The sequence below is a fragment of the Tursiops truncatus genome, chromosome 3 (assembly GCF_011762595.2).
Source record: "Tursiops truncatus isolate mTurTru1 chromosome 3, mTurTru1.mat.Y, whole genome shotgun sequence".
Lineage (NCBI taxonomy): Eukaryota > Metazoa > Chordata > Mammalia > Artiodactyla > Delphinidae > Tursiops > Tursiops truncatus.
Window position 1 is genome coordinate 150,310,428 of NC_047036.1, and position 13,170 is coordinate 150,323,597.

The following is a 13,170-nucleotide window of genomic DNA, read 5'->3' on the forward strand; positions in this document are numbered from 1 at the left end:
TATACTGTGTATCTGTTTATGTGCATGGCCCTTTGGAGACCACACATTGCAATAGTTCAGATTTATTCATCCCCTCCCTAAGAACCAATTTTTGCCACCTTTTGACCCTCCTCTTCATCCTGGTTGAGAATGCATGCATTATACTATTCTACTTTTGTATATGTTTTTAAGTTTCTATTAAAAATGTTTCTAAATAATTTAATTTTTTAAGAAAGAAGCAAAATAAGAAGTATAATCGTTCATCTAAGAAGACAGTGGCCAGGGAAGAATCCATGGAACCAGCTTCTGAGTTGACTGGAACCAGGATTCAAGTAGCACCAAGAGTAACTTGTCAGTCGAGAATTCTGTGTTGACACCTTAAACCACTGAGGAGACTTATGGCTCCCCAATCTATAGGGAGGGTCAGCTTCAGGGAGGAACTGATCCACTAACTAGATCCAGGGACTTTGCTCATACCTCCTCCATAATTGGCAACCTCGTCCCAGGACGGGCTTACTTGCTGAGCCCAAGATGGACACTCACTAGGAAGCTATATGCTTCCTACCTCTTATCCAATAGGAAAGAGAAACTGTGCCCCAGCATTTAGTTAAGGTCCTTAATTCATTCTGATGGAGCCAACTTTGGTACTGCCCATCTCTGGCAATTTCTATAGTGGGGGAATGGAATGTGCTGAGTGGCCTAACCCAGGCCGAGTGGCCCCCTCTGGAGTCATGGGGTGGGGGCACTCAGTGTTTCCAGAGCCACATAGCTCTCTAAATGAAAATCGGGGCTTTGGGAACAGAGAAAGGGAGAAATGTCATCAGGACCTCCTATTTTCCTTTGTTTCTATCTGCATGTCTGTCTAATTCTTTCAGTTCTCAGGGTGAAGAATGTGTCTTTCAGATGATAGTTACACTACGCTAAGGGGGTAAACAGGGCTGTGAGCTCCAGTTTTTCTTTTAATCCCGGGAAAAGAAGTGATCGCCCTGGTTTTGGTCACATGCTCATGCCTGGCACAATCACTGTGGCCAGAGAGATGGGATACGTGCCTGGCAACAGACACCCACCCCAGCCAGGGAGGGTGCTAGATTTACAGCACCTGCTTGGGTAGACAAGATAACAGGAGTCCTCTCGACGGTAGTTACAAGGCAGGGTTGTTGTGACAACGTACGTGAGGTTTCCTTTCCTCTTCGGCAGTGTGTCTGTAATAGCTTATTTCTTTCCCAGCCCCCACGCTTATCCTGCTCCAAATCTACCAAACTGAAGAGCAGATCTCAGAAAAAAATAAAACAAAAACCCTTGGGTGAGTTCCGTCTAAGCAGGTTCTGGCTCCCCATGTACATCTCTCTCATTTAGAATAAATAGATCAGAGCAGAAGGTGTTTTGGGTGTGCCACCACATCCCTGAGACTCAGATTCCTCACCTGTCAGCTGGGGTTAGTAATAGTCCCTATCTCAGAAAGTAATTGTCTATGATATGAACCGAGTTGATGCATGTAAAACAGTTCTGAGCATACAATAGGCACTTAATAAATGGTAACTATTACAATCCATTCCATACTTTTTAAAAAAACAGTCAAAAGGGAATCTCACTAAAAATAAATTGTCCAAGAATGTTCCAAAGCCTCCCCCATGGCCAGGAAAAGACCATATCACTTTTTTTCCCAGGAAGCACCTGTCCCTGGGGTGTCACCCTCTAGTGTCCCCACCTACAACTCTGCACACCCAGGCTGAGCCCCCTCCACCCAGTTTCTCAGAGCTCGGATCTGCACATTTGCCTCCCACCACCTCCCTCCCCACCCTCCAGTCATCTGTGCTGCCCACCCTGGCAAGCTGTCTCCCTAACACCTCACCTACTCATGGCTTCATTATTTTATTCCCCACCTTTACTTCTCACTCAGTTAGGAAGGTGGGAGCAGGGATAATCACACAAGGCAGGAGACCTTAGGAACTGGCTGGAACTAGCCCCTGCCCCCTGGTGCCCTGTCCTCTACCCACAGCTCCCATAAACCCACCCTCTGGCCCTCTGGTGCCCCCCTCTTTCTCCCCACCCCTCTCCCATCACCTTCACACCGATTAACAAGTACTCTCCAGTCCCCACCTCTTTCCCCTCCCCCTCCACTTCCCAAGGTTTCTCATAAAGTCGGGCTAAATTCCAGACCCTCAACTCCAGCAAAAAGCCCAATTCTGTCTGGCAGGATGCATTAGCTGGAAGACACATTCCCATTCTCTGAAGTGGGTTGGGGGAGGGTGCAGTAGGAAAACCACACACTGAAACACGTGACCCTCTCTTGCTCCAGCCTCTTTAGTCCTGTGACCTTGAGCCTACCTATTTATTCCCTCTTCCCCCCAAATACTTTTAAAAATCTAACAACACCAAGCCTTACTTCATGTGTCTCTTTCCCGTCCTGGGAACTACAAGGGCAGCGCAGCGTAGTGGGGGTGTGGCTTAATCCTTTATAGACTGTGTGACTTTGGACAAGTTTCTTCACCTCTCTGAGGCGCAGTTCCCTTATCTGTGAAATGGGGATGATCTGACACCCACCTCACAGCCTTGCTTTGAGGAGCAAAGCAATCATAGGATGATGGGAACACACTTTGTCAAGCTGTTGGTTGTTACAAAGGAAGGTTGCTTCAAAGGAGGGTTTTGAAAGAAACAGAATAAAAAGGTAAAGGACACTTCTGCTTAATATAGCCAGCAACCAACAGGTAAGCTTCACAGTGTTTGACATCTAACAAGAGGTTAATAGGCATGAAAAGAGGTAGGAATATATGACCCAAAATAAGGAGAAAAATCAATTAAAACCAACCTAGAATTGACACAGCTGTTAGAATTAGCAAAGACATTAAAACAATTAATATATTTTAATATATTATATTATAATAACTTCATTATAATATATTTTAATATAATACTACATTATAATATATTATATTATATATTTAAAACATTCCATATTCCAAAAAGTTAACTGGAGCCATGGAAGATATATTTTTTTTAAAAGACCCCACATTTTAGGGAATTTTTAGAGATGAAAATTACAATGTCTGAGATGAAAAATATACTGGGTGGGCTTAACAGCAAATTAGTTATCGCAGAAGCAAATATGCCTAAAATTAAACACACAGAGAAAAAAAATAAATTTCAATAATTAAAAAAGTACTAGTAAACTGTGGAACAACTGAAAAGGCCCTAATATATATGCAGTTGGAGTTTGTGAAGAAGGGGGTGGACAGAAAAATAGTTAAAGAAATGACATCCAAAATGTTCTAAATTTGATGAGAATATAAGCCCACAGATTCAAGAAGCTCAACAAACGCCAAGAACTAGAAACAGCAAGAAAACTACACCAGGACACATCATAATAAAATTGCTCAAAACCAGTAAACAAGAGAAAATCTGCATCTAGAAGAACAAAGATAAAAATAACACAGACTTATCAGCAACCATGCAGGCAAGAAGACAGACTATGGGGCAACATATTTAAAGTCCTAAAGGGAAAAATAGTAAACCTAGACGTGTACCTTGTTGTTGGGTCAGAGTACTCAATATTATTAACATGTCAGTTCTTCCCAAATTGATCCATATATTCAACACAATGCACATCGAAAATATCCGAAAGCTTTTTGTAGAGACAGGCTAGCTGGTTCTGAAATTCATATGGGAAATGCAAAGGAGCTAGAATCCGCACACACAACTCTGAAAAAGAGCAAAGTTGGAGGGCTAAGACCACCTGATCTCAAGGATTATTATAAACCTATACTAATCAGGACAGTGTAGTATCAGCATCAAAGTAGCCACATAGATCAGAGGAACCGAAGAGAGTGCTGAGAAGTTGGCCCACGCATATATGGGTTTTTGACAAAGGTGCAAAGGAAATGCAGTGGAGAAGAGATAGCCTTCTCAACAAGTGGTGCTGTAACAACTGGATATCCATATGCAAAAAACGAAACAAAACTGCAGTGGTTTCCAAATGCCCAAAGGGTGACATTCTGGCTCCAGGTATGGTATTCAAGGTCCTTTTAAAAGAAGCTTTGACATCCTGTCTTGACTATTAGCCAGCCAGTTCACTCCTAGAAGGAGTCATCAAATAAAATGGAATTCCTCTCCCTCCTAAACCCTCCAGGCATCCCCATGCCTTTGCCACTGCTGTTCCCTGGGCCCAGAAGCTTCTTTCCTGTCTTCCCTACTGGAGACTCCTATCCAAAGTGCAGCTCTGTTTTCACCCTCAGAATGATGCCTTCTCAGAAATAAGAGGCAGGACAGAAAGTCTCCTTTTGTGTACAAACAGAGCCCTTTATACATACTTTAGAGGTAGCTTTCTATGTGTCTTCCTCCACAATAGGTGAAAGCCTCAAGAGCAGAATTTTTACTTATTTTGGTCCCTAGCACCAGCCCAGGACCTGGGGCTTTATAGAGGCATTGATGGCTAAATGAATGGATAGAGAAATAAGAAGATGTATTCATGGACGGATGGAGAGAGAAGTAGACTGATGGAAAGATGAATAGAGGATGGATGGATGGATGGATGGATGGATGGATGGATGAAGAGATCATAAGCAGTTCAAGGGCAGAGATTGTTTCTTATTCAACTCGTTTTCACAGTGTCCAGAATATAGGGTCTGGAATATAGTAATAGATACTCAATATATGTTACTGAAGGAGAGAATGAATGATTGAAGGACAAGGTTATTGTGGTAAAAGTTTTGGACTAAGAGTCAGAAGACCTGATTTCCATCTCTATTCATATCTTGAAGTTATCTGTGTGAAGATGATCAACTTAACATCTTCAATTTGCTCTCCTGTAAAATGGGTAGACTGGATTAAATGATTTCTAAGGTCTTTTCCAAACACTCTTGTGTTCCCTGATTTGAAGCTGCGCAAATATAAGATACGGCTATGGAATGAGAGGAGGGGCCACATTAGAGCAAATGTGTGTTTACTTACAACTCGTCCTAATGCAGAGCTGATCCCAGATCTCTGCCAGCAACGAGGGAGAAGAGTTAACACACTCCAGATGAGATTCTGTTCAAACTGTCTGGCTGAAAGCCTGTGGTGGAAATGAAGGACAGGCTGAGAGGAGAGCCTGAGGGGTAATTAAAAGAGAAACATGAACCTCCCTGAGGCTGTACCCAGCCCAAGTTGAAAGGAAGGTGGGAACTGTCAGGCTGCACAAAGCCTCCCAGTGCCCCTGGCTGCTGGCCAAATGCACACTTTATCCAGAAGGATGCTTATTTGTTCACAGAGCATGTGGTCTGTCCTGCCAGAGTCTCTCCTGGACTCCTGGTGTGCTCTGGGGTAATAATTGTACTGAGAATGCATCTATCATTTGTTATAGAACAATATGTGCCAGGCACTGTCTATATATCACCTCATCACTTCTCCCAGTAACACTGGGAGGCAGGAACGCTAATCTTTACTTCACGGAGGAGAATAACGTAGTTAGTAAGTGGCAGATTGAGGACTTGAACCCAGGGCAGTCTGGCTGCCTGTCTCTGGACAGGTGCCCTGGAACTGGTCAGGTAACAATCCAGAGAATTCAGATTTCATTTCCTTTTTTAATGAAGGTATAATTGACATATAACATTGTATTGATTTCAGGTGTAAAACATAATGATTCAATATGTGTATACATTGCAAATTGATCTTTACAATAAGTCTAGTTAACATCTGCCACCATACATAGTTACAGTTTTTTTCTTGTGATGAACTTTTGAGATCCACTCTCTTAGAAACCTTCAAATGTGCAAGACACTGTTGCTAACTATAGTCACCATGCTGTACATTACATTCCAGGACTCACTTATTTTATAACTGAAAGTGTGTACATTTTGACCTTCAGCCATCTCTCCCACTCCCCCACCCCCTACCTCTGGCAACCACCAATCTGTTCTCTGTATCTATAAGCTTGGTTTCAGGTTTATTTTTTAGGTTCCACATATAAGTGAGATCATACAGTGTTTGTCTTCCTCTATTTGACTTATTTCATTTAGCGTAATGCCCTCAAAGTCCATCCATGTTGTGGAAAATGACAATATTTCATTCTTTTCTATGGCTGAATTATATTGTATATATGGTGTATATATACACCACATTTCTTTATCTATTCATCCATCAGTGAACACTTAGGTTGTTTCCATATCTTGGCTATTGTAAAAAATACTGCAACGAACATTGGGGTACAGGTGCCTTTTTGAGTTAGCATTTTCATTTCCTTATATTAAATACCCAGAAGTTGATTTGCTGGATCCCAGACTTCAGACTTCATGCCACACCCAGTTGCAGTGACACGTGCTGGTGCCTGCCTGGTGCCTTTGCAGTGTGCTTTCCCACTGGTTCAAGCCCACAATGCTGGACCATCACTCCCATTTTGTAGATGGGGACGTTGAGACTCAGACTGACAGGTGAAGTGACCCAGTCATGGCCACACAACTTGTAAATGGTGGAAATGGGATTCCATCCCTGGGAACTGGAGTGTCAAGCCAGGACTGTTAACTGGTGGATTATTCTGTTCCCAAGCGGTAGCTGTACTGGACATCTGTGCATTTTGCATAAACATCGATTCTTCCTCCCTCTGTTGACTTCATCTGAATTTTCTTTGGGGAATCACACCCACCACAGCCCACCATCACCACCTCAGTCCACATGATTTGGGCAGCACTGATATGCCCTGTACTCTCCCCACCCCATGCAGGGTGGACAGATGATCCCCCCTGGCCACAGTGAATACATATGACCAAAGATGTCCAATGAGAATTTCTTTTCTACTTAAAGCAGTCAGAGCCAAGTGTCTTTCACTCACGCCTAAGAGCCTCCAATACAAGTCCGTCATCAGACTAAATTTTCATCACTTGTTTCCTTGGCTGTTCACCCATTTAGACCCAGGTCACTTGAGGGCAGAGACTGTCTGAAAGCCATCACTGTATCTCAGTGCCCAATTCCAACCATGCCTGATGAATACTTGTTGGATGAATAAAACTCCAACTTGATTCAATGGTCCTTTGTTGAAGTTGGAGGCATATTGGGCCCAAGAAGCCCGAATTCTCCAGCCCACCCCACCCTTCCATCCTTCTCCTCCACCATCTTTCAAGGCCTAATTCAAAGCCTGACTCCTCTGAAACTGGCCCCCAGCCTCCTCCCCACTCCAAAGATGCTCTCAGGTCCATCAGGACCTCCATGGAATATATCTGCCTCGTGCAGTAAATTAACACCTTGACCTCTCCTATTCCACTGAGAAGTCCTGAGGACAGGGTTCAAAATGGAGTCATTTATGTATCAAGCCAGGACCTGGCACCCTCCAGGGCTCAGAAAATATTTTTCTCAATCCAAGGGCTCATTTCATTCAATAAACATTTGCCGACCCCTAGTATATGCCAGACACTGAGAATACAGAGGTGACTACAGCATGGTGGTTAATAATGATGATGATAATAAGAGCCAACACTTACTGAGCTATTACTTTGTGCCAGGCAATGATCTAAGCACTTACATGTATTAATTCATTTAACCCTCAGAGCAAACTAGTATGGTAGCTCTTATTATTATACCCATTTTACAAATGAGGAAACTAAGACTCAGATGTCAAAGAACTTGCCCAGTCAAGGTCACAGAGATGATATGTGACAGAGCCAGGATCTGAACTCAGGCAATCTGGTCCCAAATCCATGCTCTTAACTGGTCCACTATGCTGTGGGGTCATGAGTACTTAAAAGGCCATTTTATCATAAGCCTGGCCTTCTCCTTCCTAAGGTCTATATACCCCACTTCTGGAAAGAGCTGGGTTAAAAGTAGAATTGACAATGCCCAATACTGCTGACAGAAAGAGCTTGGATTTTGGAGTTAGACACACTGGTTTCAATGACCACCAGCACCAATCTTTGGCCCCATGTACCCTATTGTAAGCTCGCCAAGTCTCAGTTTCTTCAGAATGAATAACACCTCATGGGTGGTTATTAGGGTTGAAAGAGCTAATATGTGAAAATCAGTTGGCACAGGGCCTGGCTCACAGTCAGTAAGTGCAAGCTGCTGTCACTTGTACCTTTTGTGATCCTCATGGAATAAAGCAATTCATCAATGGACAGGGCTTGGCACAAGGTACACATTCAAATATTATAAACGTGCTTCCAGTATTTTTCCTTCCCTCACTACATTCTATGACCTTGGAAAGAGCACCCACACTTCTCTGAAATGATTCAACCAGTGCTGTTTGCCAGCCTTCAAAATGGATTAAAGATTTGGAATTCCCTTTATTTCTCCACCCACAGGATCAAAGGGTGCAGGCAAGGGCTGGGGAGGGGGGAGGAAAGCAAGATGGAACAGGCCCCAAGTTTTGAACTGGCAGAAGAGCAACAGCGGTTCAGACTAGGCTCTGCTGAGCTGCAGGGCGCAGCCCTTCACGTTCTGCTCTGCCTGTGCCCTTGAGAAATAAACACATCTGCCAGAATGTGGGATGCTTCAGCCATGGCTAATCCCAGGCCACAAGACGAGCAGCCACTGAGAGGTGCCCTGCGATGCAAAGTGTTTTCCAAAAACGTCAGCAAGTACACAGAGCAAGGAGGCAGGAGACAGTGCAGTGTAAATACACAGTTAGGCTTCAGGATAGGAATAAAGGCTGCACGCACAGATCCGCGCCACCCTTCTGCCTTCCTGGCGCAGCCTTGGCTCCACTGCCCTCTAGTGGCCAGACAGGGACCAGCAGTCAGGTTTTAACCTAGAGCCAAGTCCTAGAGCACAGGGCTTGGAGCCTCTGAAAGAGCTCCTCCTTTCTACCCCTCAGCCACTACTGGCCTGGTCCAGCCCCTCCTTCAGCTCTCCCTTGTGCTTCTGCAACAGCCTCCTCACTGGTATTAATCAAAAATAAGAAAACAACCTACTGAACGTTGACTGAAGGCACTGTGCTAAGTACTTGCCTACATTGTCTCACTGAATTCTTACAACCACCTTTGGAATTGGGTAGTATCCCATTTACAGATGAGGAAACTGAGGCTCACACGGGTTAGAGAACTTGGGCAAGGCCATATGGCCAACTACATGTGGAAGATCTAAAGTTTAAACTCAGCAGCGCCCTGGGCCAGGCCCTACATATATATTATATATAATGGCTTCCATAGCAGCAGCAGCTTCCCCTAGGAATGTTAGAAACTCAGATTCTCAGAACCCTGACCCCTCACAGGGAACTAAAAACTCTGGAGATGGGAGCTAGGAATGTGTGTTTTAACAGGCTATATGTACCCTCAGCGCCAAGCCCAGGCGTGGCACAGGGGTGGGTGTTGAGTGTCTCAGTGAATGAATTTCCTTGTCCTTCATGTGTTACTCCCTTCAGTTCATTAAGCCAAACCTTGTCTTCTCTGGTTTCTGTCCATCTCAGCATCGTGACAACTATGAGACGAAGCTCCAGACGGATCCCAATGTTGATAACAATCTTCAAAGAATCCCAAACCTTTATATTTGTGTGGTTGTGAAGGTACATCTAGACTGGGCTGAACCTAAACACTTGGGATTCTGGACCCGTACGCAGGGTAGAACACAGTGGAAGAATATGGGCTTCAAATTAATATACTGACCGAGTGACCCTGGGCAAGTTCCCTAAACTCCCTGAACCTCAGTTTTCATCTGTAAAAATGGGTCCAAGGTACAGTTGTCTGATTTCTCCTACTCCCTTGTACAAGGCCCAGCACTCAGAGGAAGCTCAGATATTTGGTCAATCCAACCAAGATTCCTTTCTACAAAGTGAACAAGAGGACCTCCCCTCCACTACATGTTGAACACAGCACCTCAGCCGCCATTTTGGAGACACAGTCTATCATAAACGTCCAGTAAATCATCGTAGGCCTGGTCATCTTCAACCCGAACACCATGGTGATATCTCATTTCAGGAGAGAAACTCTTCTCCAAGTTGACTTTAATCCCACTCTGGGTACAGTTGATGACCAGGTACAAATTGGCCTGTGCCCTACCCCGTCTCCTTTGGTCCTCAAAGACATCCTGAGATATTTTGACAGATTCTTCGCTGCATCTGTGCCATTGCCTGACCTGTACTGCGGTAACTTTACCAAGAAGGAAAAGGGAAACAAGATGAGTTTAGCAACTTGTTCCTGGCAAAATCCACGGCGACCCCAAGTGATGTCCGACTGCATTCCAGTCAGGGCAACTTCTACCCAGTGACTTTGTGGCTATGACAGTGCTGGTCAGATGAGCATGCTTTCACGCTCTGCCTGCTTCTCCCTAAAGGATGAAAGACAAAAATGCTGGATTCCTTGAAGTTCAACAGCTTGTGGTTCCATGTCAGCAACAATTTCAAACATGTGAACTGCTAGTAAATTTACAAATTACAAAATTACAAAATTTACAAATTTACTGAATTTGTAAATTCAGTAAAACTGCTGAATACTTCTCAGTTTAGTGTCCCTAAACATTAACAAAGGGCCTTAGTTCCAAAATGGGTTTGTTTTTTTTTTGGTTGTGGGTCTTAGTTGTGGCAGGCGGGCTCCTCAGTTGCGGCTCACGAGCTCCTTAGTTGTGGAATGCAAACTCTTAGTTGTGGCATGCATGTGGGATCTAGTTCCCATACCAGGGATCAAACTCAGGCCCCCTGCATTGGGAGCACGGAGTCTTAACCACTGCACCACCAGGAAAGTCCCCCCAAATGGGTATTTTTTAATGTGTTAAATATTCATTTTCTCCAAATTCCAGTCCATCCAACCTCCACTTTTTTGCACAAAATGTGACGAGCTTAGGAGACAAGGAAAGCTTTGTTAGGTACGAGGGTTTATACAGCACACAGATGTGGTATTAACACCTACATAACAACAGTAGCTACTTACTGAACATCCACCATGTGCCAGGCATTTGGTACATGCTAATTCATTTACCCTTCATAAGCTGTACTGCCATTATGGACATTACAAAGATAAGCAAACCAAAGCTATGGAGGCGAAGCAATTTGACCAAAGTCTCCCAGTTAGTGGTGGCAGAACAAGGATTTCCACCCAGGTCTATCAGACTCTGCCCTACACACCAAGACCACACTACCAACTGGTCCAAACTGAAATTATCCAGACACCCTCCCTTCCTTTTCTCCCCAAGCCCACCTCACATTCCACCTGACCTTCTCCACATCCCAGGACCCTGCTGCCACCTTGGCTTTGCTCCAATCCGCAGCACGCCTTCTCCCACGCCCTCTGCCCGATATTCACACCCTCCGTATTCAAGACTTGCGCTGCGTCCACCTCCTCTCCATCCAGTCCCTTCCCAGAAACCTCAGCTAACAAGAGCTTTACCCGCCTCCTGCTCTTCCTTCCCCCGTTCGTACACACAGTCCTGGCTTCTGCTCCACTTGTTCACAGGCGCACATATCCATCATGGGCCCCAACAGATGCCACAGATAGCAGATCTAACATTTCTCCTCTGGACCTCCCACCACGCCCAGGGTGTGATGGATAAGTCTCCTCCCTGCACAGCACCTACTCCTGGAATGATGAACTGGCTAGCTCAGCTGTGGCATTTAAAGCTGAGAAAGCTGGTGGACTCCATGGCCTGTCTCTACAGGCAGCCCATGTTTTCATTAGAAGCTACTCCTCCTAACAGGGCAGGGGTGTATGAAGCATCTCCTTGTGCCAGGTGCTGTGCTAGACACTTCACAAACCCTTTTTCTCTTTTAATTCTCCTAAAGACCCAAGGAGTAGAGGATTAATCATCCCCACTTTATCAATAAGGAAAGTGAGTTCAGTTCAATCACTGCTGGAGCCGGGATTCAAATCCCGTTCTGCTCAAGTGTGAAGCAGCCTTATTTCCAGTGCAGCACAGTTGTCAGAGGGAGGAAAGAAAGTGCAACGTCACCTACATATGGGATTCCTGAGGGTGCACTGCACTTCATGTGTACACCCTCTACTCCTTCTAAAGATAGGGTTTTCTTCTTAATTCCATCTGTGGGCTTTTCTCCTTCCAACGAAGGTAGACCTCCTGGGCAGCACAGAAACATGGGGAAGAAACACCAGTCTGATCTCAAAACCTCATGCGTGTTCTAGATCTTTGTCATGGGTGTATTTGTAGACTCTGTAGAGGGGTCACACAGCACATGACACGGCAAAACACGTGGAACCTACGTCACCCAGCCTTCTCTCCCGTACACCAAGTCTTCAGTAGCTGCTCCAGGACCTCCCCCTCCCCCATCTTTAAAAACTCCAGGTACTTCTTTTTTTTTTTTTTTTTTTTTTGCGGTACGCGGGCCTCTCACTGTTGTGGCCTCTCCCGTTGCGGAGCACAGGCTCCGGACGCGCAGGCTCAGCGGCCATGGCTCACGGGCCCAGCCGCTTGGCGGCATGTGGGATCTTCCCGGACCGGGGCACGAACCTGTATCCCCTGCATCGGCAGGCGGACTCTCAACCACTGCGCCACCAGGGAAGCCCATCCAGGTACTTCTTTTCTTCCATCTCCTGTTTGCCTGGTTGGCTGCCTGCCTGCCTCTCTCATCCACTACTTCCTCTTTCATCTCTTCTCATGAAGACAAATCTGGCCATTTGAGGACTCTTTATCTCTCTTACTGTCTCCCAAATCAGTTCCATAAAGGATCTGGGTGGTAAAAAAAAAAAAAAAAGACTCCCCTTCAGGCATGGGTATGAGGGAGAAAGGTTGTCAATAGCTCCATAGGTTTTGTTCCTGACATATAATATCCATACGTACCTCTCCCTGGCCCCTCCTCCACACTTTTGAAATGCGACCACGCTGTCCCTAATGTCTTCTAACTCAGCGGCCCACCACCTGTTCGGCAGAAGGGACCGGTTTCGTGGAAGACAGTGGTTCCACGCGGGAGGGGGCGGGGGGCTCAGGCGGTCATGCAAGCGATGGGGAGCAGCAGATGAAGCTTCGCTGGCCTGCCCGCCGCTCACCCCGGCTCCCAGCAGGCTGTGGAGCCCTGTTCTAACTGGCATTGTGTCACCTCACGATGCATCGCACAGATCTCCAGTGGTACTTCCAAGCCGATGTCATTGTTTTTAACAGCTGCCTGTGTTCCACCCTGTCAGTGTGTCATAAGGCAACCCCTTCTGTACTAGGAGACGTGTGTTTCTCCCTTTTCACTCTTGCAAATAATCTGCATTGAAAATCCTCCTACACTTTTCCTTGGCGCTTAAAAGTTTAATTTGCTGGGTCAAACAGGATGATGTGCATTTTGACAGCACATGATGGGAAGGT

The 13,170-nt window shown here is 45.3% G+C and overlaps 1 long non-coding RNA gene across 1 annotated transcript in view; it reads right to left on the reverse strand.

Moving 5' to 3' along the window:
* The window catches only part of LOC141278232 (uncharacterized), a 62,226-nt gene extending 49,350 nt beyond the window's left edge, over positions 1-12,876 (reverse strand). The window contains exons 1-2 of the long non-coding RNA XR_012330582.1: positions 12,661-12,876; positions 4,927-5,029 (exon numbers count right to left, since the gene is read on the reverse strand). This is a non-coding gene — a long non-coding RNA (uncharacterized lncRNA). The remainder of the gene's footprint in view (positions 1-4,926; positions 5,030-12,660) is intronic.
* Between the last annotated feature and the right edge of the window lie 294 nt (positions 12,877-13,170).